Here is a 27,827-nt window from a genome sequence, read left to right as displayed (position 1 = left end):
AGTACGAGAGCCGTATTCGAGGTAAGCCAGAAAAATCTCATTTCTCTTTTTTACTGCACTGATAAATGCTAGAAAAGGCTCAATTGCGGCTGAGGCGACGCATTCTTATATCTGAACTATGCAGCTAACGGTCTTTTCAGCATTCCTTGGTTGCCTTCCTTTCACGAACAAATTCAGGAGAGAAGTAAGGAAGACAATTTAAATTAAATAGAATTAATTCCAGCTGCCACAAGGATATTCAGAAAGTTCTGCTTAAGACAAAGGAGTCAACAGTTTAAGCGTATCCGGTTGTCGTTTTGTTCGCCCTTCCACTGATTTACCGTGTCTAGCTTAAACTTACGTAACTGGCCTCACGAGCAACAATGTTTAGCTTAAACAATGGAGTTGTCGTGTTTGCCGGGCTACATCATACACATTTCATAGGCAAGGACGCTTTGTGATGCCTATATGATGCAGTGGCAGGGGTTTCTTACGAACTATAAAAAGGACAAAACGGGTGTTTTCAATTTTAATTTTGGGAAAAAAAAAAGTCTGGGCAGACGGACGTGTTTTACCTGATACCTGAGTGAAAGATTTAAGATCAAAACACTTTACACACCCCTTCTGACCTATCTTAGACGTTCTTCTGTTTCTTTGAGTGCGAGAAAAAGTGGATACAAAAGAATCATTGAATATACTGAATGTTGAATGATTTTTCAATCGCGTGAGGTTTAGAGCAGTGCGTTTATCTCTCAACATACCGATGCCGCTTGAGCGCCGAGGAGGCAAGTAGTGCAGCAAATTTGGCGCAATTTCAAGTTTGGTGATTGTTCTGCCCTTGCACCGGCAACGTCAAGCGGGTCGAAAGTCAAGCATAGTCTTGTTACCACTTACACGCATTCCGATTTAACGCCTTCTCGAATAAACGCCGGGTCTACGATAGTTGAAATAAGCCCTGGAGTTCCGGATCAGTGTTCTTGATTAAAGTTCGTCCCTCTTTGCTCCCATAACTCACCCATACCGCTAACATCAATTGTACTGATGTTGACCTTATTTAAGACAACCAAAACGTATGCAATTACTCTGGCTGATCACAAAAGACACAGACAGCACAATGAACCAATCAAATTCGAGCCAAACTTGATGTAAGTAACCGGTGCCAAGCGCGGGAAAACGCGTGTACGAAAGTCCCGATTAGTTTTGTTTTCGGTTTCTCACTGTTTGAGAAAGTGGCGTTAATTCTTTTTAACTAATCGCAGAGCGCAGTAAAGTAAAACGAAAGGAAACACGGATTACTTTCGACACTCAACTGAAAACCGCTCTAATGGAATGGGTTATTAATAAACATTGATCCATGAATAAACCATATGGACAGGATTACAAAGCCAAATTTATTAAAATGCAGTACTTGTGATTCCGTCTGGAAACTGGCATGCAATTACATTGAGTCAATGTCTAACCCGGAGTCCTTAGGACACTGCAGACTATGGCGAGAAGATTGGCATTCATTTGCGTTCAAATGGTGCAACATTACGTACAGCTTTTAAAATACTGTTCAGTTCCACCGCTGGACCAAAATTATTGGACGGATTTCTGCAGAAGTAAAATCCAGTTCTAAATGCTAGACTACTTTAATACAGAGTACAAATAGCATCTTAGTTCTCTCAGATCAGGAATAGTAGACTAACCAGGCCAAGTAAAACACACGCGCGCACGCGCGCGAAAATCACCTGCCGCATATCTCCTCGCAGATGATGATAAGGCTCATGATAAATCAGGAATCAGAGGGTAGGACCCGGAATCAAATGGGGAGGATTTAGAGATTACAGTGGTTCGTGGTGTCATGTGGAGAAAAGATTGCGTGCGAGGGACGCTAGATTGGGATCAGAGCAACGGGAACAAGTGGGATTAGACATCGAGGAGTGGGATAAGGGATAAGAGGGGGATGATCAGGCATCAGAAGGTGGAATCAGAGAACCGGGGAAGGATCGATCATCACGGGTCGTTATATCAGGAATCAGGGAGGTAGAGGACGAATGAGAGAACAGGTGACTCAAGGAATCAATGATAGGGCTGTGCAGTTTCTCTCGGATGAGGACCAGCTTTCTCTCCCGAGGAGATACTCCCCTATGTGTTGTGTAAGCTATATAGGATATAGGTATGTGCGGTACTAAAGGGTCCTATTTTATAGCCGTTTTGGTCTGAAATAGGGCATAGATTTTAATCACTGGAAACGGGTATGGATTCTAGAAACTAGATCTGAAAATAGGTATTAATTTTCAAGGCTTGGTCTGAAAAAGGGTGACGGAAAATTACATGTTTTGGTCTGACATAGGGCTAGGGTTTGGAGAACTAAGCTGCACACAGCAACAAAATGCACGCTAATGAGATTCGTGAACTGCATGATGGACATCACAAGGTGTCCCCTAACCTTAATTCTCACTAAACCACACATAATTCTGTCAAACATGAAGTCATATGAAAACGACAAAAAGGCCTGTTTTATATGAAGTACCCAAATTCAGGGTTAGGTGCATTTCTGGACATAAGTGAAACTTCCGAAGAGTTCCCCCCTCCCCTCCGGGCTCTCTGTAACCTTTTGGGGATTAGGGATCAAATTTTTATGGTACAGGAAATGGAATAAGTGGTGAAAAAGATGCCTTGTTAGGATCAGCTCTTCGAGACGGACAAATCTATTCTTACGCCAGGCTATGTGCCTGCTTTGAAACAGGGAGATAAAAGAAAATTCCTGATACATTCTTGTGTGTAGTTCAATGCTTCCGCTTCAACACTGAAAAATTCAAATCAAGCCAGTGTCTATCACAGGTATAAACATGCTAAAAATTGTTGTGGTATCCGGTTTACTCCAGACTCTTTTTGGGAGGCAAATGGTACATGAGCTCATGTTAATTTGCGGTCTTATTAATCTTTCCGTTAATTTTATTGTTCTCCCGGTTGCCTCCCAGACATAGCTATTTTTGAAAGGAAATTGAAAAAGGAAAAAGCGAGAAGGTTTGCCGGTAAGCTCCAACTAAACAACTTTCAGGATCATTGAAAAAACCAGCGAAGCGTTCAGTATTTCATTTCCAAGAACTATTAGAATTAAAAGTGAAAATTTTAAAACCCACAGGATTATGCACAGAAGTTCTTACACACAAAACCAGTGTTGGCTCATAAGCTTTCATTTGATTGGTCACCGAGACAACGCGTTAGTATCTAGTATCTACATTTAACCGATGCCTGACTCGGCTGGTACTTGACCCGGGTACTTGACTCCCTTACTAAACTACATCGATCTTGCCGCCCTTTCCTGAGGTATGGCTTCTGAGTTATCTTGGACCTATTTTGGTCTGAAAACGGGGAAGCGACGAGGCAGCCGCGGTCCCCTTTTTAAACTTTTCTTTTTCTTTTTTTTAAGTTTTTCTAACCGTCTTTCGAGTGGTATTATCCACTCAATCATTTTAAAAAATCCTCTTAAAGTTGGTCTTCCTAAGCTTTAACTTTTGGTCACAAATGCTCCCAGAATTGCTGTAAAGCAAAATCTCCACGAACGTGAATTTTCTCGCCACAATTTCTTCGGCCTCTCTTTCTGGATTTTTCCCCTGGCTTTGGTCCGACTTATTTGGTTGCTTGCGGCACTAGTACCGCATGATATTATATCGTTTCCGTTGGCATTTGTGGCTTCATTTATTGTTGTAGAATATAGAACAAAGACCCCAAAATAAACAATAGCTTAAGGTGGGGGTTCACCTGAAAGCCGTTTTCACGCCGCTTAAAGTCGGTCAAATGGAAATATCTTGTTCGCATTTCAAGCAATACAAAAACCTTCCATTCATTACACAAATCAATGTTTTGGGGTGTTTTATGAATTTTTGGGTGATTTTTAGGTATATTTGGAAGGAAACAATTTTTCTTGAAGGATTGGTAAAATTAAATGAAATAAGAAATGTTGAAGATTTAAGGATGTTTTATAATTAGAATTTGTAGTTAATAATTAATAGGCGGACACCAAGTTAGTCTACTAGAAATCGGGGTGCTCTTGCGTGGGTATCAACTGTCTGTTAGTGTTCCAAAAATCATTTTCTTTCTTCTATCCATTCTTAAAACCTCTTTAAATCTCACTCAAATTCAGGTAGAGCCCCGCCTTAAATTGATACTGTGTTCATCAAATCTTTTTGTGGCCGGAATGTGAAGCCGGAGATTCGACCACACTGCGGACATTTGCGGAAACGGCCATAGATTGTGATAAGTTAATTTTAATGAACTTGTTACAGCTTACTGTAAACCCTCCCAACTGCTTCCTGGATGTTAGCTGTAATATCGTGTTCTCTGTTTTTCAATCTTTTAAAATAGAGTAATTATCTTTTCCCATCTGGTGTCTACGAAGAATCGTTATACTGTTTCACGCTGGTTTTTGAGCCTGTGATAAACCGACAGCGGAAACAACAACTTTCTCAATTATTCTAAATATGTTTGGTTCATTAGCAGATTACTGACATCTAGTGGCGCGCCAAAATGCGTAATTTATAACAAAAGAGATAAACCCGCGCAATGACCAATTGCATCAATTGCTCCGATTATGTAAATATACCTCCTGGATCAATTCGCAATATGTGATTGTTTATTTGTCTAAGTAAGAAGTACAATATCAATATTTAGTCTTAACGGATTAATTAACACTAGTTTGGCCTCTTTGTGTCAAAAAAGGAATAATGTCGTGACATTTTAAGTGAAATAGTTCCCAGTTTCACGAAACACAGCTTCATCGAAGTTTCTTTCGTTCTCCTGAGAGTTACGTGTACTCAAGAAGGTTGTTACAAAAACTGTGAATGTTGATCTTTAAAAAAATTAAGTTATTCTTAATTTCAAATTTCTTACCTTTTGTGCATGTGACGCGCGCAGCTAAAAAATCTTTTACCAGCCATCCTAAATCATTAAGTCGCAACCTGGAATCAGGAATTCACAAAATTTTAAATATAGCAATTAATTTCTAAACAAAAGGAGAAATATCGCGGTGGTATAAAAAAATAAAGTAATAAATCACTTTATTTTAGTGTCAATGCATTTAAGCGCGGAGCGCTAATTCGGGACACTTTCCAAATCGAATTGGAATTTAGAAGTGTTGGTTTTTGAGGAGAGCCGGGGGAAAAACCGGAGTACCCGGAGAAAAACCTCTCGGAGCAAGAACGAGAACCAACAACAAACTCAACCCTTATATGACGATAATACTGATCAATTGTAATCCCTTCTCATCGTTTGCTCTGACTCCGGACAAAGTTCAGTCCCTCATTGACAAACCGGGCCTCAAGCTGAAGTGATTTAGTGAGATAAAAACCTTACATGCGACCATTCAAAAGGTAGCACTTTCGTGTTTGCTGTGTTTTTTTTTTTTTTTTTTGTCTGTTAGATTTTGATTTTTGGCCCCTCGTCTCCATTGTTGTCATTTTCTGCAGACGTCCTGCTGGTGTGTTGATTGTGTTGCTGTGTTTAATAGGCAACGCAGCTCATTTGAAAGTCAGTTCATACTGTCAGGAATCACAACAGCTTCCTCACAGCAGGCTTGAAACCAACGCTGACATCACCGTCCAAGACTAGATTCTAACAGCTTTGGGCGGAGAATCGAGGCTCTCTAAGCTAAAAGATCTTACTAGCAACCTATCCGAGTGCGGCTAAAAAGGTATTGTAGACGCTCTATAGTAGTGTTTAAAAATTGCATAACGAATTAATTTCTGTTCCAAAGTGGTTTACTCTAAGTCGAAGAGTCATCGAAATCAGAGCGCGCTGCGAACGGAAATGCCCGCCCGCAACAGGCTGTTCAGTTCGCAGTGCGTAGCTATATGTCTAATGCGAGATACCGAAGGCCACAGCTCTAGTGAATTCCCCGCTTATTTTACAGGATCTGGCAGAGGAAACGGTTTCATTCACGCACGGGGAGTGAAGAGCAACAGAGGTAAGCTCTAATATAAACGCATATTGTCTCAGACAAATTTGCTGGTAGGAATCGCTGATCGACACAGAAACGTTTTGTGGTTTTAGTTATCTTTCCTTTACATCTTATACTTGTACCTGTATTGTACTTGAAGATTGAGTGATTACTACATTGCCGGAAAAGAGATAAACTGGAATATTCTGAATGAATGTTTCCGTTTCAATCAACACAGTATTATGCTAGAGTGATCATTGTTGTAGTATGGTTGCCTTGCTAAGCACAAATCAAACTCTGGCAAAAATGGCCTAAGATTTGACCGCTAGGATTTCGAATCTAGCTGTATGTTAAGCCCTGTTTATTATAACGTTGACGGTTGTGTGCACTCGGCAGAATATCAAACAAATCATTGGTGACAAGTGGTGATTTCAATGGTGTTTAATAAGGTTTTTGAACTCACGGTTTGCCATTCTGGTGGTCCTGTATTGTCTCGAAAGTCGAAAGTCGTTCCGTGATCTATCATTTCAGTCTTGGCTATTGTGCGTGTATGAGTGGTTCATTCTTCCTTCCAAGAGAAACGTAGATTGTTCACGATTTCTCAGTTGCTTCATTGGGTCCCAAACTAGAGGTATACAGGTATGTATTACAAAATACAGCAAAGTTTAATAAGGTAATCATTGATCCTTAGATCGCCATCGATATCGGATAAAAAGAGCTAATTTGATCGGCCACCAAGATTCGTTTTATTACACGAACCGTGCAATGCTATTTAATAGTTGCGATGATGCGGTGGAAATACGAATTGGGACTGAGTTTTTCATTGTCTTCTCAAAAAATTCCACGATAAGAATTACATAATATCAAGAATTTTGAATGTATTATATCCAGTTGTCTCTTCGGGTGGGTTTCATGCAAGTTCGCCCTACCCGTGTTAGCAGAGATAGAGGCCATTTTGTTTTGCCGCAAAATGTTGTGGTACTACTGCTACACTTGTATTAAAAAAAATCCAGATTTTGCAGTGGCAGAAAACACTCGAACCTATATGGAGACCTGGGCTAAGGATATTTTACACTTTGTCAATGAAGAATTTAAGCCCATCGTGGGAAAAAGACCAAACCAGTGAGCTCAGGTTTCGTCTGGTTTCGCCTAAAATTCTGCTTTCTCTCTTTTGCAACTAACGAGGAGGAGTGAAACCTGAATCGCCACTCCGGGGCATCACAATTGTATGTTTGCCCAAACACGCTCGCTGACTTCCACAGCTCGTGATAATCACAAAAAGGAAAGTGATAATACGATACGAGGGGCTCAGTGGAAAAGGGCTATATAACTGTCCTTGGATGTAAAGATATATTCTTCTATATTGATTGTCGTGCTGCAGTCGGAGTCGAAATTACACACTATGACAAATTTGTTTTTGAAGACGTGCTTCTATGTCTTCTATGCATCTCGCTGACTGGGGCGGGGGGGAAGGGAAGGGAAACTACTTTCCTAGGGATGGGGGGGGGGGGGCGCAGTCTATTTCACCTTTAGTGAAAAAAAAAAACGTTATTTTATTTTACTCCCGATTTCAGTCAAGGAAAAAAGCACACCCTTTTATATTTCAGAGAAACATGATCAAATTCTAAACCCCGTTCAGTTTTACTGATTACAATGTTCAAGATGAATTCCCTGTCAACACAGTTGAAACGGCTACTGGTTTTCCCTATCACAGACCAAAATGGTCCAGTAAAATAAATTCCTTGTTTCGAAGGATGGTTGTGAAAACCTTTCATTTGTTTAAAATCACCGGATAAAACATACCCTCTCTAAAGAAAAATGGTCAAAATATTTTCCTCATTAATATCAAAAAAGTCAAAATGTATGCGCTTCTTCAGTCTACTTCAGACCAAAATGGTGAGAAACAAAACCTTCTTTTGTACCAAAAGCAGACCAGACATACACTATATATTGTTGACGAAAACAGTTCAAATCCGTAGCTGTTTTAGACCAAAATGCTAAAGAACATTCACATTCTTCGAGACTGTACGCACGTTTAAACTTACAGAAGAGAGTACCCCTCCCCCCTTAATCCTCAATCATGCATTTTAATCGGATCACCCCGCTGGTTCCATCGACCTACTTCCCACGCACGTGCTCACTGACTCACGAGCCTGCTGTTAAATAACGTTTATGCTACGGTGCTGAGCTTTGATCACGACAGGAACATAGACAAAGTGGAGCCGCGAGGAGGAAAGTTTTTTAACCCTTCTTAAAGGTGCTGTGCCACATCGATTTTCACGTTTTTGATCAGTCAAAACTGTGCTTAAACTGGTACAAAATACCCTTAATTCTATCCCTGAGATTGCCTGCCCAGTTCCAAGACTGGAAAAATTCAAATTTCCTATTGGAAAATATCGACAAACAACTAAGCAACATCGAGGGAAAATTCTGTTCAGACTGAGACTTTCATTGGACCGGTCACCTCCTATGCATTCTCCAAAACTCAACAGTTTACATGAACCAATGTTCGGCTGATCTTAGGGTATTAAAGAGCTTCAAAATAAACCTATGTTTATCGAGAGTGATTTTCTTCGATAAAACTTGAAAAGAACAACACCTCGTGGAAACCGTGTTTAGTAGCATTCCGTATCATGCTCCTATTTATTTTGAATGGTCACACCTTAGAACTGAATAGTAAAAACTCTCTTGTACCGCAGCATAATAAACATAAAGAACCACAGGTAAATTCTGCTCAAGATGCTCCTGACGACGGTACAGAGATAGAACCTCCTTATTTCGTAACTGCCCCAGAGTGATAAATAATTCAGTTTTGCATTTGTACAATTTATGGCAAAACAATAAACTGAACTGAACTGAAATGAGAGGGAAAGTTTTAGTAGAGATTATTGCAGAATCCTAACTGAAATTGTGCCTTATCCATATCCCCTAGCTGGTCATTTTTTAGCAGCGCACGACAAAGCTCACGCCTCGCACAGTAAAAAAAAATCAATCGGAGAAGAGGTACAGCTGTTTTCCCTTTTCTGTAACCCCCCTTTTATTTTGGAAGCCGAGTCAAATAATGCAGCTCTAACAAACTTCTGATTCTCTTAATGAAATTGCAATGAGCTTCTATTCGAATGGAAACTGTTGACCAGTACTTTCCTATGGTGCTGTTTATTAAGCCTTCCAAGGTGGCTCTAACGTTTAGTCTGTGGTGCAATCCTAAATTGTCACCATTCAAATGAAATATTCTGAGCTGTACCTTCCTGTTGTGCTGTTTATAATGACATGTCTCTAACTTTTTAGACGGTCTGTGTATGAAATTCTGGAGTGTAGCTATTCAAATAGTACACGGTGGCTTGAGCCACCGTACACAGTGCCTACAGGGTGTTTCAAAAGTTCGTGGACATTTTAAAAAGTCTATACTTCATCCAGATTTCTTATATTTCTCTCTATTTTCTTGCAGATATTAACAAATCTTATTGTTTATCGATTTTCAGAACTTTTGTATGAGTCAGATAAAAGCCTTGTTGAAATAAATATTTTCCCGCCAAAAGGTGCAAATCTGTGTCGTGTGTGTTTTTGAACTTTCCCGCCATTTTTGTCTGTTTTCAGTAGCAACTACATACTGTAGATTTTCAACGTCTTGATAAAATTTCTAATTATGAACCCTAAAAAAGCAGTGTATTTAAGAGCACAGGCAGCAATTCTACGATCATCTGGAGTATCTGTTCGAGAAACGGCTAAAATACTGCAAAAAAGCAAGAGCTGGGTAGCGAAGTGGTCAAGTTCACAAGAGTTTTACGACAAGCCAAGAAGTGGTCGACCATCAGTCCTTAACAGAACCGCAAAGAAAGTTATAGAAAAAGCAAAGTATAAACGAGGAAATTCTACGAGAAAAATCAGCAAACAACTGAAGAACAAAGGTCTGCCTGGATCTGCACCAACAGTGTGGAGGTATATGTCAAGAAAAGGATGGAAACCTTTGAGACGAAAAAAGCTTCCACTTCTGAGCAACAACCAGAGGAAAGCTCGCTTAGTATTCGCTCGTAAATATCGTAAATTTACAGCAGATGAATGGGAAAATTTTCTCTTTAGCGATGAGTGCCCTAAATACCTTTTTCATCTTCCGAACCCTAAAAACGATATAGTATGGGGCTCACAGGAGAGTCAAGTTCCGCCATCGTACCAAGTTAAAGGAAGCGCCAAATGGATGGTTTGGGGTGGCATGACAGGCCGCGGCCTCACTTCCCTACATTTCATCCCGCAAGGACAAACTGTAACGGCAGAGTATTATATCACAAAAATCCTTGAGAAAGAAGTGAAGCCTCTTTTCAGCCGAAGATCTACAACAGAAGAGCCTGTAAAACGAAAGCTTTTCACGAACAATAGCAGTGCGACCTTCGTTCAAGATGGCGCACCAGCTCATACGGCGAAAGCAACACAGCAGTGGTGCAAGAGAAACCTCCCGAATTTTATCCAAAAAGATGAGTGGCCAGCAAATTCACCTGACCTTAACCCTATTGAAAACCTATGGAGCATCATCGACGAAGCTGCATACAGAGATCCGATCCCTAAGACGATGGGAGGACTAAAATCAAGGTTACGGCAAGCCTGGCGAAACATACCGCTAGCAAGCCTAAGGGAGCTGGCTCGTTCCATGCCGCAACGGCTCAAAAACGTTATTCAGAACAATGGGGGGCACTCTGGATATTAATTTTTTTAACAGTGGTCAAAGGAAGCAATGTACATAAAACTGGAAAAGCTTCATTAATATCGGATTCGTAAAACTATCATTTATTTGTATTAAAAAAAGTGTCCACGAACTTTTGAAACACCCTGTATTTTCAGTCTGTGGATTCAATTCAAAAGTGTGTGACTATTCAAGTAGAGCTACATTGAGTGGTACTCGTCACAAAGGAGTAACTCTGTGTTGATTACATAAATAGCATTCTGTTCTGTGTTTCTGAGAAACCCCCATTGCTTTTTCCTTTTGTGCATGGCTCGAAATTTTTGAAAAGTCGTGGAAATTGTTTGTACAAAATGTTCAACAGAGCGCATCATCTTTTCCCGTTTTGCGGTCACGCTCTACTTAAACCAATAAAACATCGTGGATGCATCTAGATTGCTTGAATTCGAAGTTGATTTCACCTCTATTAATACAGTACGTAATCCTAATTTTTAGCCAGTTCAATTGTAAACGAGATTACAACGATTAATAATCTCAAATACCGGAAACTATTTTAAATAGCTACATATCTGCAACATAAGTAAACAAAGGAAGAGCATTGAGCACGAAATCTAGGACTTGGAAATTAATGAGTCCTTGTATTTTTTCACTGATCATGCTAGACCTACTGAAACCCCTTGCCATGTTAGAAAATACAAATGAAAAACTTTAGAGTCAGACGTGATAACGGTGAAAAGATCGGCCAGTTGCTAGTTGCCCTATAGGGAAGCCTGAATTGGTCACACTTTTGTCTTAAATTGTATTTGTGATACAACGGCAATATCCTTTATACACAATCCATTTTCATAGGCCATATGGTGTATAAAACGTTTAAACCCTAACAGTGATCAGCGTCAAATTTCTCCTTGTAATTTCAATGCTTATTGAACCCCTGAGGTCATGAGAATTAAGGATATGATCACCCAAGGTGAATTTTCTTGATATTTTAATAACTTCTCCTCAGTACTTTTATAAGAAAAGTATGGGGACAAGATAAGAGAATTTGTTCTTTGATGTTAAGTACCCAATCCCCCTCAGGAGATCAATCATCCTAAAGACTGCTTTATTGCTGCTTAATTTTTTTTTCACTGAAGAAGCTGATAAGCGCGGTACTTTGAACTGGTTTCCTCTTTTAAGTGACCGCAACCACAAGAGTATATTTCCGGCTAGCCACGTGGGTAAGACTGTTAGGAAGCATTGATCATGCAACTGATATGATAAGAGGTGGAGGAAGGTTGCAGGCTTCTTGGAATGTTAGTGAACCCACTCAGTGAAGTTCCACCTGACTGGTAAAACACGTAACTTAACCAAGAACCAGCCTTAGTTTCTCTTGTAAGAGAGAGTGCTTATCCGAAGTTGAGAATTGTATCAGTTTATCATAAGATGCGAGAGCTACCTCTAAAGCAGGTGTTCGACCAATGAAAAGGTCCCACTACAGGAAGTCGCTCCATCATCTAACTCCATTCCAAATTAAACTTGTAATCGCCAGTTAATTGTCGAGACTAAGTATATAAGATACAGTTCTTGACTGACAAATGTAGCAATTCTTAGATACATTCGAAGTGAAACTCTTGCCAGCCCAAAAGAGACAGCGGGCCTATCGACAAAGCGATGACTGACACTGCTTTCATAGATTAAGATAACTGACTTTCTCATGCGTATTACGGCCGCCCTTTGCTAGTTTAGTTTGCCCTCTAATCTGCTTTTGTCAGTTGTTATAAAGAAATCCGATTAAACAAGACTACAGTTGTTCATTCGAGCCTATTATTAACACGCTTCGTTTGCTCTGTAGTGCTCGAGCCTTTACTTGGCCCGAGAATCGTGGTGCGTTCGCTCTAGTTCTCAAACTGCGTCAACCGAGGGACACTGTTTGTTTTAGCTAAACAGCAATTGTATTTGTATCTGTTAGCTGGAGAGAATATCTACATGCAGCTGAGCTGAAAACTTTAGGCGAACGGCGAGTGGTTACAAGTTGTGGTTATTACAACAGCAGAACAGTATCGAAGTCATTTGGAAGTCGGCCACTGACATACTTCAGTTTCGCAGTCAAACGAAAACAGAGGTAACTTAGTCAGCAGTCAGAGTAGAGGTATTTGATTTGAAATTATCTATTAACTGCAATAACGGAGACACTGTACTGTAGGTTCAATTGATGAACAATGAGAGAGAGAGTCTGTCCAAATTTGCAAGATTGAACCTATGTTGGGGGGGGGGGGGGGGGGGGGTTAACAAACGTCGTCGATTTTGTACATGTTTGACCGTTATGCAACCATAAACAGATCATTCGTCAAATTGAAAAATATCATTCTTGACAAGCCTTTGTGCACTCTATCCAAGGTTGTGATGCTAGCATGGAATCGTTTAAAAGTTCTTTGTTTGTTAATTTACCCAACCGCGAACATTCCGCAGAGACGAAAATAGTCGAAACTATTTTAAGCGCGTGAGTGAGTAAAAAAGCCAAGAATGCCATCACAATTATAATCACTGCTTGGGGCCACATTTCGTGTCTTTAATAAATTAAATAATTAGTCGATACGGTTAACAACTTGTAGGTGAAGAGAAACAAAAGAGCGTTAAACAAGGTGCTCTTTGTCTCTGACAAGGTTCAATTGATTTGTACCCTCTTCAGTCCTATTTACTTTTCAAGTTAGGTTGGCTACAGTACCTAGCTAGAAGGCTTTTGGTTTCATCGTTTTAATATCAGTTTATTTGCTTTATCTACAGTTGTAAATGGCCATTATACCTATGCGGTTTGTTTTATTGTTTTGTCATATTTTGGGAAATATTTAATCTTCTCACGGAATAAATTTTCCAGTTCCACACGTACAAGATGCATGAAATGAAACTGCAATTTTTTCTTGTTATTTTAGCAGCGAAACCTGATACGAGATGAGAAAAAAGAACTATGTAACTGTTACATTCGGGTCATCCTTGGGATGTCATGAATTACTGTTAAAAACCGATCTTTTCTGATGAAAAGGTGAAAATGCACTGTTGATTGGTCTTAATGCGCCCTAAGGCTATGAAAAACTTCTTTAGATTACTAAAAGGAGCCGTCCCGGGAGATACACTAATTTAATGATAAGCCATTCAAGGTTATGTAACACTTTTATTCACGTGAGGCCAAATTTGGAACAGGCAAGTTATTTCTATCTCAGTATTTGCAATTCTGTTGCGGAACAGGTCGATAAGAAGCAGTTTAATTTTGCTTCAAGGTGGTATTGTATCAATTGCATCGATGTTGTATTTAACTTACTGGGCTTATCGCAAGGAGGGTTGTTTTCACTTAATAAGTGCTTGACTGAACTTGGCATTGAATTATTGATGTGTTTTAAATTGTTTCTTTCGGGCGCAGTGTTGCATTAAAAACTGAGAAATTGATGCAAAGAAAAATTACATCAAGTTTTGATAACGGAACGAAACTTACGTATTCACTTTTGACCAAATAAGTGCTTGCATTGAGTAAATTTTAGGAGATTTGACTGGCGTTTAAACGCGTGGTTTTGACAGGCTGGTAATAGTCTTTTAAAACCTCAATTTACGGTTATCTAAGGAGGTAATAAGCTCTTTTGTTCTGTCAGGTTTGTCTAGAACTTTCTTACCGGAAAAATCGTGAATAGTATTTGAGAAATGGAAAACATTCAACAGGAAGACGCCATCGAAAACCGTGCGTGAAGTTAGTGTCAGGATAACTGTTGTTGAAAATCTTTAGTATTTTAAAACCTTTGGTTTAAAGGTTGAAATACTAATTCTGAACATTCACGTTACTCTCATAGAATGCCAACTTCGACCTTCCAGGTGAGAGTTTTCCATAAAAAGACTGTTGTTTTACTAAATGGTGAAATAGTTTGCGTGTAGGGGTATTAGAGGTCTGTCTGATGCGATCGTTTGGGTGAAAGTTATCCTTAAAATCTTCAAAAACAAAACGACTTTTTTTGATTTTCCAGACATTTTTCGACGGTACATCGAAATACTTTTATTAGTAATGAAATTTTTTTATGAGCCCAGGATTGTCATGCAGTGTTTGTACAATTCGATCGTCCAGCTGTGAGTAGCCCTTATAAAGACTTTTATATTTTAAAACGTTTGAATCAACTGAGAAGTATCAGTATCCTGCCAGTAGTCTGTCTTGTGTGATCGCCCAAGTAAGAGTTGTCTTTAGCAAGACTGTTGTTAAGTAATGGTTTGAACCCAGGCAATCAGTAGTTTCAATTGTTTAGTGTGATCGTCCTGGTTAGGACTGGATTGTGGTTTAAATAGTCAATGGCTTGCCGGAGTCTATGAGTCGTGATGGCCAGACATAGTTGAGTGGAAATCGTCTTCAGAGACAAGTAGTCGAGTAGCACATGTTTGCAAATTCTTATGTTTGATCTACTTAGGTCGCGTTCGACCGTATATCCGGAATAAAAATAAGTGGAATAGATATTAGATTTCTGCTTTCGAGTACATTTCGGAGGACATTTCTGCAAACTTTCGCTGATGCACGAAAATTTAACCGGCAGCCATTTTGTGTCCCAGTAACTCCAAAAACCTCTTAAAAGTGATTTCTCGTAACCATCGTATGTATCCCTATTCCGGTATAGGGTCAATCGAACGCACCCTTAACTCCATAATAGCATTGTAAGGAGAAACTGGATGTTGACCACTCTGAGGAGTTTTGGTAAAGCCGGTGTTATAAATCGCTTTCTAAGCTGTATTTTCTCATCGGTACTTTTGAAATTGTTACATCGTACAACTAAGCTTTCGATGACCTTTATGTGTATTACTACAAAGGAGTGGGCTTAGCTCCTTCTCAGACTGATTTAGGTTTCATGCCTCGTCTGAGCGTTTTCCCGCGCTTGTTGTCCGTCGCACGCATTTCTGTGCTTTCTGATTGGTTCATTTTTATTTGCGTTTGTTGATTGGCTGCCTTGGTTTGGAAGCAACGTTTTAGGTTATCACTAGGCGAAACACTACATTGCATACCAACAAGGCATCCTATCTAGCGTCCAGGCCCCAGTTGTTTAAAGAGTGGATAACTTTATCCACTGGATCATGGATAAGTCGATATCCAGCGGAGCACATGTACTCCAACTAACGCTTTTGGCAAGCTTTCCACACAATCCCATACTAAATTTGACATATACTTCTCTATCAACAAATTATGGGGCTATCGGGAAAATCTTGCACACATTTCATTTGCCGGATAGCGACCTACCCACTGGATAAAATTATGCGCTCTTTGAACAACTGGGGCAAGGACTTTAGAACGATTACGGAACAAGCCTTAGAAACGCTAATTATGCACTTGTTATGTCTCATTAAAGTACCTCGAGCCAATTGCAGTGATATGCTTTAATGCTTGCACAAATACTCGCGACAAAGTGATTAGTCTTTTCATTCGAACTAATTAACTGCTAATACGTTGACCTTGCACTGATATGTACTTGTGACATCTTTAAGAATATTAATTCGAAATCGAGTAAGTGAATGAGCGAAAAGAAAGCCTGAACAAATTCAGGCCTAGAACGGGATTTAAACCCATGACCTCTGCGGTACTGGTGTAGTGCTCTACCAACTGAGCTATCAAGCCAACTGGGAGCCTCTGTCGGTATATTACGAATTCACAAAATGACCAGCTCCCAGTTGGCATTTCACTTTCAATACCGACATTGTCAACATGATTGAGTGTTGAGTAGATTATGCCTTATTCTCCCATAAACGGTGACTAACAAATCTCAAAGAGTGGAAAATAATGTCAAGCAATTAAAAAGCAATCGTAAATTAAAGAACTGCCGAATAACTGTTGTTAGAATATCACTTTAGGATTTTATCCATAAACTCAAAACTTAGAGCCAGAATCGTTTGATTCACAGAAGTAAGGCATAAAATCTGCATCAACCTGGTCACACCCTCTAAGGAGTATCATAGTAAAAAGACGAAAAAAAAAAAGTACAGTATCGCAGTGAAAAATACGCAATAGATTTCATCTGAGTCATGGTCGTATCTTAGGCTTTCGCTCTGAGGCTGAAACCAGGTTGTATGACAGTAAGGTGTGCGTATTAGCAGAGGGGGAGAGAGACGTTAAGATCTTTGTTGTGAAATTGTACAAATGGCAGCCGACGTACCGAAAAAAGCCGCAGCTGAACTGCAACAGTGCAATTTGAAAGTGAAATTTGTGCATTGAAAGCGGCAGTTTAGAAATAAGGTGGCTTCACATCAGGTGAAATAGACCCCAAAACAACGGCCAAATTAGCATTATACACAAACAAAGTTATTGTTTATAACAACTGTGGTATTTTGCAAACTCGTAACAAACTTGATAGAAGTTTACAACACTTCAAATTTAGTCACTGAGAAAACGCAACATGCGGTACTGTACTCAATAAAAAAGCGGAATTTAAACGCGGAAATTACGACCTAAAAAGCCAGCTCCACCCACCATTGTCATTTCTCTATATATCGCTACACCTCAGTTGAGCACATAGAAACACATGATGTTTTTCAAGTAAAGGATAACTATGGTTAATCTTTATAGTAACTCAAGACAATCGTATGTTTTTAGTACCTCAAAGGGTTTCATTTAAAAATTTCCTATGGGAAACGCATATTTGTTCAACGGGTAACCATATCAGAATCGAAAGAAAAATACAGTTAGCCATTGTTTGTCCACTGTCCCAAGCCAACGCAACGCAGCGGGAAAAGTAAGGTGTGCATAAAAACCGCTTAGTGTTTTAAATAACAAAAGAAAGCTCGCTGACAAGAGGCAAGATTTCCATTGATGAACCGCGGGACATTTAGCCATGGTTGTCAAAGTAATAATTATTAGAGAGAAGAAATAGCGAGTATATTGTTGGAGTGACCTCTGCGTGCTAGACGGCGCGAGCAAGTCTGGTTGCAAAGTGGAAAAGTGAGTAATAAGACTTTGAGTGTTTAAATCTCTGAGCGACCTCTATCGTAAGCTAGTTTCCCGTTAAAACAAGACAACGGTTTTCAGACGAACGCTGTATTTTGAAACTCACGTAAATGGTCCCCTATTTTACATAGCTGGCCATCTTTTCTGTTGCCAAGTTTGGTTACGGTTATTAACTTACTTACTTTACTACCTAGGAAATACTTTGCTCGAAAATAGATTAAGAGTGTAGATAAAAAGCGATGAAATTTCTTAGTTTAGCAGCAATTTAAACTTAGCCGTCATCTACTGTCCCCTTGTGATGATGAAACAGCTTCATCATTCAGTTTTGAACAGCAAAGTATTGTCACGGCTTAACATGCAACAAGCGTCTAAGTTCGTAAGTGGCCAAAACTCGTTAAATTTCATTTTGCAAATGCTTGAGAAAGAAACATCACCGAATGGAAATTGCAGCTCAATAACTTTCATTTAAATGGTCATAGTTTTATCCACAGACTCGAAAATTTTAGCCGCTTGTGCAGCATAATAAATAGCGTCACAGGAAAGTATTGCTCAGTAGCTTTCATTTGAATGGTCATACTCGAGGATTTCGTTCACAGAATCTAAAGTTAGAACCACCTTGTGCAGCATAATAAACAGTACCACAGAGAAGTACTATACAGAAGCTTTCATTTGAATGGTCACACTACAGGATTTCATCCACAGACTCAAACGTTAGAACCACCTTGTACAGCATAATAAACAGTACCACAGGAAAGTATTGCTCCCCCAGTAGCTTTCATTTCAATGGCCATACGTTAGGGCCACATGTATTATCCACAGACTTAAACGTTTGGATGGTCTGTCCAGTACATGTACCACGGTTCGTCGCTCGGAGTTAATCGATTAAAGACTGTGCTAAGCAAATAGCTTCTACAACAACAAGCATTTCTCACAGGCAAATTGTTGTTAGTAAATTATAGATATCGTGATAAGATTACATGACAGATATCCATGTTTAAATCAAATCATAAAAGAAAGCATTGAAAAGGGACGAAAATTCCCTTTTAGTGTTCGCATAAAACAATTATAAAGAACACGAAAAATTGTGTAAGGTAACCATCTGTGAGATAGTTAGCCGGTTTATAATCATGTCCTCAAGCTCTAAGCCTTTTCTTTTGGGGTAAATGGATAGGCGGTAAACATTGCTGTTTTTCGTATAAAAGAAAAACTCCTTCATGCAAAGGAACCGCTAATCCTGGTGGAAATCTTTAAAAAGATCCACGGACCTTCGGAGATCTGGATAAGGATCTTAAACATCTTGAGAGGTATTCGCAAGGATTTTCACTCCTAATTCTCAAAGATCTTCAAGGATCTTGCGTAATCTCGTAAGGATCCTTTAACTGAGTTCTTGCCAACTTCGTGCAGGTTCTTGCACAGATCTTGCACAGATCTTGAAGGATCTTTCTATTCTGATCACAGTATAGGATCTGCAAAGGATCCCCAAGAAGCTTGTAAGATTTCTGTTATACACTTCTACCCGGGTATAACCAAGGAACGGAAAGAAACTTTTCGGCTTCTTTTCACCAGCATCCTACAAAATCTTGTAAGGATCCTCAGTGGACTATTGTCATTTTGGTTCCTTGAATCCTGATGAAACTCCTATAGGATTTATAAGATACTACGAAATTCCATAGGAACCTGTGAAGAATCTTATCAGGGATTGAACAACGCACAGTCAGTTCTAGTAAGCCAAGGAGTATAGCAGGGGCACCCAACGGATCGTTTCGGTAAATTATCTGTTCGGAAGGCCCTTAATCCCCTATAATTTTCTAAAGGGAATTTTCACCACGAACTTTTGTGATATGGGAAATATAAGGCCTATTGTTTTCGGATTGATCAAACTGTTGTTTCGGGTACCGAAAAAAGGTCAGCTAAGATTTTCGGAAAGGAAATAAGACCCAAGGTTTTCGGGAAATGGACAAAAATGCCCTACTAATTTCGAAAAGACTCAAGTTCCCCTAGAATGAGCGAACAGATAAAAATATTATAGCGCTGCCTAAAATGAACCTATAGAGCTTTAAAGCCACTCCAGATCGCCTAAAATAACGTTTCAAAGGATCTGAGAGAAAATTGTCGTTGGGTGCCCCTGGTATAGGTCCAGCTTATCGTCGGATTTCAGTTACATTCATGTGCAATTCGCTTCCGCCATTGCAAATGGTTTTACTCAATCTTGTTCATCTACACTGAGTTATTAGGCTGATACAGCTAGTGTTGTGTCAGCTTAAAGATTGATAGGTCAACTGACCTTAGTCCACATCAATATTGCCGCCAGCCAGTGAGTGCTGTTTAGTTTCATCTTTGCAAAACTGACCGTGAGGGGAAGATAAGAAGGAAAGCTTTAGAGCAACAAAGTAAAGAAGATTGAACATGCTCAGTCCTGCTAGTGGATCAGTAAGAAACTACTTTGTTTTGACTCATGTCTTAATGTACCATCACATTCTTAGCCTCACTGAGACTCAAAGAAATGTATGTCATGTATGACAATCTGAAGGAACTGAAGTTGTTTCGAAGTTTGGAGTCTGGTCGATTGTTCGGGGATCAGGGTTCACTGTCCAGCCTTTTACAAACAAGTTCAAAGAGGCGCTCGACGGCCGGTATACCTATGAACCACTTGGCTGTTTCATGATTTCTTTGGACTAGACACTCAATGGCTTCATACGCATTGAACTCACTGAAAAGAGCTCTGATAATTTAAGGCTAAATTATTAATCGACAATTTGTGATTTTTTTTTTTCACTTTGATTTAACGATATTTCGATATTTCAATGATTAAAAGTAAGTTATTTATTTTTGTTTTTTGTTATATTTGCCATGCCTTGGACGTGCACGTTAGTTACAGATACAAACACAAGGCCAAAAAAAGGGAACAAATTATGAAAGCATCGAAAAGGAAAAGAAGGTGATAACAGTGGCGAGCAGGCCTCAAGGAAACTATAAAGCTTATATTTCTTGTATTTATTTCGCGAACAACACGACTCGGGTGTTAGTACATTTAACCAGGCGTGCTCATCCATGCACAAGTGGCCAAAATAAAAAAGGAAAAAAGTCTGTCGAACGAACAACAACAGATTTCCGCCGCTCCTTTGGGCTCGGTTTTCCTTCCCGAACAGCGGCTGGTAATCGGGCTTAATGAAAGTACTACTCAGTAGCTCTCATATGAATGCTTACTCTTCAAGGTTTTATTACCAGACTCGATTGTTAGTACAAAACGAGGCCTAGCTCTGGGACGGGATTAGTTGATAAGACCTTGCAGCCTGTTCCGGTGATTTCGGTAGCTTGTGGTATTTTCTTCACCTCAGACACTGCTAAGTCTTCCGCCTAAGTTTAAAGAGAGGAAATGCTAAATGAGACATATCAGACGTAGAACTGTCTAGATTGTTTAATCCGCGGAACTGGGCCAAAAACATATGCAGAGAAAGCGCACTTGCGGTTATGCGTCACAGCGAGCTATTCCCGGTCTGTGAGAGCTTATCTCCAGGTTAACAAACCTCAGTATGAATATTTTTCACTGGGGATCCTATTGAGTGATTTTCTGCCCTGTTTGCGTCATTCGAGTCAGGTCGTTTAAGATCTGTTTTACGTACACAAGTTATCACGGATCAGAGATTCTCCTGGCAAGGAAAACGTGTACGGAACATTGCAAATCTATGACGTCCGGCTTTTACTGGGCATTTTATGATCCAACGGGTTTTTGGTCTCTGTTTTAATAAAAATTCCAATTTTTCATCACGTTTAAGTGTTTGTAAAGAGGTTATGTTATGATTAATTGCTCAATGAATGAACTATTCAGTTTAGCGTTAGAAACAACTATAACTATAACTAGAAACAACTGGCCTCGCATTGAGGAAAAAAAAGTAAATACAACCGGCGTGAAGTAAGTGTTTGTGTCGGCTGCAAATTTTTATGAAATTCGGTTCCACTTAGACTACAGAACTGTCAAAAGTAGCAGGGTTCCTTATCGCTTTCTCTCCCACGGAGACAAGCCTTTAATCATGTGTTTTCTAACATCTCAGTCTGTACTTTCTTGTTCTTCTGTTTGTTATGTTGTACAGGGCAGCTCTAGCGTTCGACTCTGTGAATGAAATCTTTACAGCGTGGCTATTCGAATGAAAGCTACCAAAAAGTACTTTCCTGTGGTTCTGCTAATGTTTTCGATACTTCAGCCTAGCAGAACTTTCCAAAAAATGTATTCAGTTTTGAGACCTAAGCAGTGACGTAATTCTCCCAGCATGCCCAGCTGTTGTTTTTAATTCTTGAAGAAGTCGGTTTGTTTTGTAACCTTCGTAAAACGTCAACAGTCGCGTTAAATTTTGTTCAGTTCCCTTTGTAGTCGGGTTCTCGGCTTTTAGCAGTGATTTCAAGGTCAACGTTACACCAGCGCTACTTTCGCTAAATTAAACTTTGCTTTTGCCGTTGGTCAAATTATAACTCAGTTTGTGGTTTGGATCGGAAGACGTGATTTTAAAACACTATACATGTCAACTGAGATCAGTATATTCCCGCCGAGATGATTCTACCCTTCCTAATGCGATTTAGTACAAAAAAGTTTTCGGTCAACCGCTGCGTGTATTTATTGACTTCCTGCTGATTCAGCACAAATCGAACTGAGGCAACACCGGCTAGCGCCGCAAAGCAGACAAAGTAAGCGCAACTTTTGTTATTAAAATTTCCCAGCCTATGAGGCCTGGAATACGATCCACGTGAAGCCGAGCTGACGAACGGAGACATATCCTTGAGACAGGAGTGCCTGTCTTAGGCCAAGAACAATTTATATATACGAGACTCGCGGGAATGATGCGAGTAGATATTTCCTTATAAGAAGCAGGAACAACTTTCTGAAGTCTTCACAACGGCCACCTTGGGGACAGAAGAAAGTGGCCGTTGCGGAGAGGTGGCCGTTATAGGGAGGTAGGGGTGTAATATGACACCTTTTTTTCAGGAACTACAACATGTTTATTGTGCCAAGTTCATGCTTACTGTAGCCTATAATGGTAATCCAATCTTAAATAATATATATAGATAAAGTACACAATAAAACGTAAATAATGCTTTGAATCAAAATATTAACAAGACGGAACGAGCAAGGTTTGCAACATTCGCTATGTTATTGCAGAAAATTTATGCTTACTCACCAGCATATAAATGGAACACAATCAAAATACGTATATCATTAAAATGGATACAGAAACATAATGTTCCGAAGACAAATGTCGATTACTGCATCAGTTTATGAAAAAAAGGTTTTAAAAAAAAAAAAAACTGTACTGACCGTTGTTGAGAGGTTATTTTGGCAGTTGGGGACGCACTTTAGTGGCCGTTGCCGTTGTAGAGAGGTTTAAACAAGAGCTAATGTATGGACTGTCCGCTGGGACAAAAGAATGTGGCCGTTGTAGAGAGGTAGGTTCGACTGTGCAATGATTTCCATGCCCAACTCAGATACAAACAAAGATATGCCCTTGAAAGATCTTGTAAACAAAGAAACATCTATGTGGAGTTCCGAGAGAATCAAACATTCGTGTTGCTCCGAATCACTGCGATAAAATCTCGTCGCCATATAGCAAAATGGCTTACCGGTTTAAAGAGAACGATTTTGTTTGTTACGTTTCACTTCACTTTTGCCACTCGTCTGGATCTAACGAAATGTACTTTTGTTACAGCCCGTTTTATTTAATTAATCAATTCGTTTGTTTGCTTTAAAGTAATCAATTTGGAGGCACAGCATATGTAAGATAAATCGCTCTTTTTGTCTGAACAGTCGGATTTTGACAGTTGCTTCAAAATGCCGAAGAATAAAACAAATTGTGATAAATAAGAAATGCGGCAGTTTTTGAAAAACAAAACAGCTTTTCTTGTTATTTTCATCACTTTTCAGTTACGATATTCTTTAAACTTCCGATTATCAGTGTAGAGGATTCGACTTGTTAGTTATGAACTTCGAGGAGGTCGAAGAATTATTTTTTCATTATAATTATACACAACTGCTGGAATGTTAGGAACGATAGACTGGGTAATCAAGAGAAAAGCCCTTGTCAAAAGGCGTGCGTATTTCCACCACTTCCCATGTTTGCTTGTTCTCTTGTTGGACGATTTCTCCGCAAGTGAGATCATAAAAGGATCAAGGGCCTGTGTCTATACGTACCGTATAATACTGTAATCCGGATATGCGCTATGTCCGAGTCTCCGCTGTCTACAGACTATACCTTTGGCATTTTTTAAAATGTTTTTCCTTCCCGTAGTTAGTCTAATCTTGGTAATTATTATAAAAATATTCGTCGCTGTAGACGGGCTCGCGTGATGCCTTCAATAGGGGAGTGGTAAAACAAATTATGTCCAATTCGCTACCTCCACGGCGTTTACTAAAAATACAGTTTGCTTTTTTTCTTGGTGGTTAGCCTTTAGTAGATGTCTGAATGAATGTTATGAAATTGTTTGACATTGTAGACGGGTACCAAGTGATGCAGTGTGGGAGTGCTTGAACAAACTGTGTCGAATTCGCTACATCGCCGGCGGTCACAAAAACTACAGTTTTTATTTTACTTTATTTGCGGAATGTTTCAGTAGTTTGTCTTTTCAGGTTTTTAAGAGCACTATTAGATTATTTCACAACGTAGACGGGTTTTACGTGATGCAGGACGGGAGTATTTGAACAAAATACGTCAAATTCGCTACATCATCGCGCGGCCACAAAGCAAACAGTCCGTTTCTTTTCTTTTTTTTTTTTTTGTGGAATGTTCTTTCCTGCTTTTAATTACAGTATTCTAATGATATACTTTAGAATATTATCAAAATATCTCTCGTTATAGACGGGAACAAGTGATGCATCAGGGGAGTGTTTGAACAAACCATGTCGTATTGGTTACATCGACGGTAGATACAAACCACATAATTGTATTTTTTTTTTTCTGGTAGAATGCTTTTCCTTTCAGTGGTAGATTCTTGGAAATGTTATGAAAATATTTCCCTTTGTAAGATGGTTTCATATGACGCACTAAGGGGAGTGGTAGGGCAAACTGGGATTATATCACGTGTCGCCTGGGTTTTCCTTCCTTCGGTAAGCGGAGGAGGTGAAACATTGTTCAACTGACGTCGTTTGTCTGTAATTGCGGAGACAAGGGGTGCTTACCATTTACGCAAACCATCCGGATGGAAATTTTCGGCGTAAATACGAAATGATTTAACTTGTCTTAACAGAAGATGGATAACATGCAAAATGTATGAACATCAGCTGTAAATCCCAAAAGGAGTAATAAAAATGCATCACTTTGACCAGAAGCCCATAATTTCAGAAGTACTCTAAATGGAGTGATGCGTACCATTTGATTTTCCGACTGGAATTTCCGGGTTTTCCATGTAAATGAACGTCGAGGGTCATAACATCCCGCGATAACATTCCATGAGGGTAATCTTCTCTTTTTGTGGAAAAATTCTTTTTTATATATATAATTTCTAACTGAAGTTAGTTAATTGTGACGTTATTTGGCCTATTCCGACACTAACTTGGTTACGATACATCGCTACATCAGGCTCTGGTTTAATTTTGATTACACATGGCGAGATTGAAAGAAAAAAATGTCTGCAAAATACAAAGATTATGCGTTACATTTGCCGGGTGTTGGAGCACATAAAGCCGTCAGCTTATAATAGGCGTCTCTCGGCTGGTGTCGTTCTGAACTTAAACGTGCGATTTCGTCGTGTTAAGTAAAACTTTGTCGATTAAACCAAAGATTTTAAACTGAGAAAAAAATTATTGAGCTTCCAAATTATTAAGTATTGGTTTCGAAGAATCCGCCCACTCATCGCCGCCAGGCGGGCGTTTCGCCCAAACGCCCCCTTTTGCCGAGGCTAACGTTGTGACGGAGCTGTATATAGTCTGTCATTAGTAACAGTTAAAAAATATGTTCTCTAGAAACATAGAAGAATTTCTCAAAAAGCTCAGGAATATGTAAAATGGCGGCTCGTTGAATTTGTAAAAGCGTTCTGCAGACAATGTATCTACTTGAAAATATTCTTTTTTAAACTGGCTGGTTCCACGTGGTTACTTCATTATTTTAGAGGCTTTATTATATCGCGTGTGAATTGATAATTTCCGATCATTCTCAAATCTTGAGTCATGTAATGGGGTTCTGACTTTGTTTGTGGAAGAAATCCCAAAGTGTGACCATTAAAATGAAAGCGGCTATTGAGCAGTACTTTCCTGAAGTGTGACCACTGATTCAAATGAAACTCGTTCTTGAGAATTATTCTTATCTAAAAACATCCCAAAAAAGAACTCCGTCTTAACATTGTGTGGGTTTATTTGCTCGAACTTGTAATCGGGCTTGGTTTGGCAAAAACAATATATTGACCACAAAACACAAGGTAATGTACTTTTAAAGGAAATTGTATATTTAATATTGCCGCCAAAAATAAACAGTGAAAGGACTATTATTGTAAACGTTATTTCTGGAAGCACGTCCCAAATTATGACCTAAATGAAATCATTATGTTCCAAGTAGAGACATTCCGCCTTCGTCGCCTTCGTCAAGAGGCTAGTGGTTTGTTGAGACCGCGTAACTTACACAATAAGATACCGTGAATGAACTTTAGGCATCCTGAAGGGAACTTGAGGTTATGTATATTAAATGATGCCTCAGAAACAGACACGTACATGTTGGGACTACGAGCTAATGACAACACCACAGCACTGAGAGCTCCTGTAAAAGTCGTAGGTTTTTTAATGTCCCTTGGCCGAACGGCGTAACGTACGAGATGATATAAGACCATGTGAGTCGAGACAAATGGGATCCAATAGGGTTACGGTCAGATATTTCCCGTATGAATAACATACGTAGATAGGTTTGCGTTCAACATATCCTGTGTAAATAACGTATGTAAATAGGTTTGCATTCAGACATTCCTATCTAGCGGAGTTTAACCGGAATTGGCATAATGAATTATTTCCTGGTCCAGTTGCTTGTCACAGTTGTTTTTGGAAATCGCAAGATTTCGCTCATATCGTGCTACTTATCAACTTGGTTAAGTTTTCTTGCAATTCCTTTTCTTGTTTCCCTGTTACCGTAGCTGTTAACTCTAACGACAGTGTATCCAAACTCATAACCAACGAAATAGTGACTCAGTCTTCCTTTCTTTGAAAACACTGAACAAGAATAGTTTGGAAGCGTGATCTCTTCAGGAAGCTAGGAATGTGCCGAAGAAATTCCGAAGTCAGCTTACGCTGATAGACAAGTGGAGCCATACTTTGGAACTTCAAACCTTCCGCACTTGGTTATCGGGGCTTGAAATCGGTTTGTAGACTTGAATTAACTTCGATTGATTGCAATCTTCAACAGGGTAGGTCCCTTTATTTTTAGCCGGCTTGGTATGTTATCGTTAAAAGCTCTTAAAAGTGAAAGTTAAGGCTGTATTTTCCTGTTGTACTGTTGCTTTTGCCGAGCAAGGTGGCTCTAACAGAGAGAAATCTTCAAGAGCAAGCTTTTAAAAGCCGAGAAAGCTGCTGAACACTCAACAGTGCCTGTCTGTTGTGCTGTTGATTACGCCGTACAATGAAAGTGGCTATTTTGAATCTATGGCTGTTTCAAATGAAACGTTCCGAGGCTTCCCACTCTAACTTTTGAGTCTGTGGCTGAAATCCTACAATTAAAGCTGTTTAGTTAGTGGGCCGCGAAACGTCCTTCTGACTATTGAAATCCTGAGAGTGCAACCAATTCAAACTTGTCAAGTAAAAGGTACAAGGCAGTGCTTTGTGCAGAACTGTTCAGTTATTATCAGCCGGTTATGCATAGCAGTTCATGGTACATAACATTCAAGTCCGTGGATGATAATCTAAACTACGACAATTGCGTACTGTTAAAAATTCAGTATTAAGCGGAGTGAAATTTTTTGGAGCCACCTTAAGAAAAATGTTATGAACGGCTTCACAAGGAGCAATATGGCTCAAACACTTTAATTTGAATGGTCACAGTCAAAGATTTGTTCTCCGTAGTGTATTGCAATATCTAAACGCCATCCAGCCTGTCTTACCACTGAGCAGATATCAAGCTTGATGCTTTTCACAGTCTGTTCTAATCCTTATGACATCCGGCTCTGAGGTTTTCTCGTGTTTGTTTTGCATTGTTCTGCAATTTCAGTTTTGATCCCTTCTGTCCTCAAACAGCATGACTTTAACCTCAGTGCCAAAAGTTATATTTAGGGAGTGAAGCACAATTTTTAGCAGACGGAGCAAAAACAAGGTATATAAAGAGCGCCAAAAAAGTGGCGGGATTGTTTTTCAAAAACAGCAT

General features: G+C 39.5%; 1 protein-coding gene across 7 annotated transcripts in view; it reads left to right on the top strand.

Moving 5' to 3' along the window:
• LOC146449417 (protein Wnt-4-like) overlaps positions 1 to 27,827 on the top strand; it is a 46,746-nt gene continuing 18,919 nt past the window's right edge. For 2 of the 7 annotated variants that reach the window (XM_085101917.1, XM_085101919.1), the window contains exons 1-2: positions 5,425 to 5,656; positions 5,876 to 5,929. The gene's annotated coding sequence lies outside the window, so the exon portion shown is untranslated. Of the gene's footprint in view, positions 22 to 5,424; positions 5,657 to 5,875; positions 5,930 to 6,457; positions 6,542 to 12,522; positions 12,676 to 17,454; positions 17,503 to 27,827 lie in introns of those variants that run through there. The other 5 variants (XM_085101918.1, XM_085101921.1, XM_085101924.1 and 2 more) reach the window with 5 other exon arrangements.

Source organism: Pavona decussata, unplaced genomic scaffold (genome assembly GCF_977016875.1).
Source record: "Pavona decussata unplaced genomic scaffold, jaPavDecu1.1 SCAFFOLD_602, whole genome shotgun sequence".
Lineage (NCBI taxonomy): Eukaryota > Metazoa > Cnidaria > Anthozoa > Scleractinia > Agariciidae > Pavona > Pavona decussata.
This window is presented reverse-complemented; position numbering and strand designations above follow the sequence as displayed.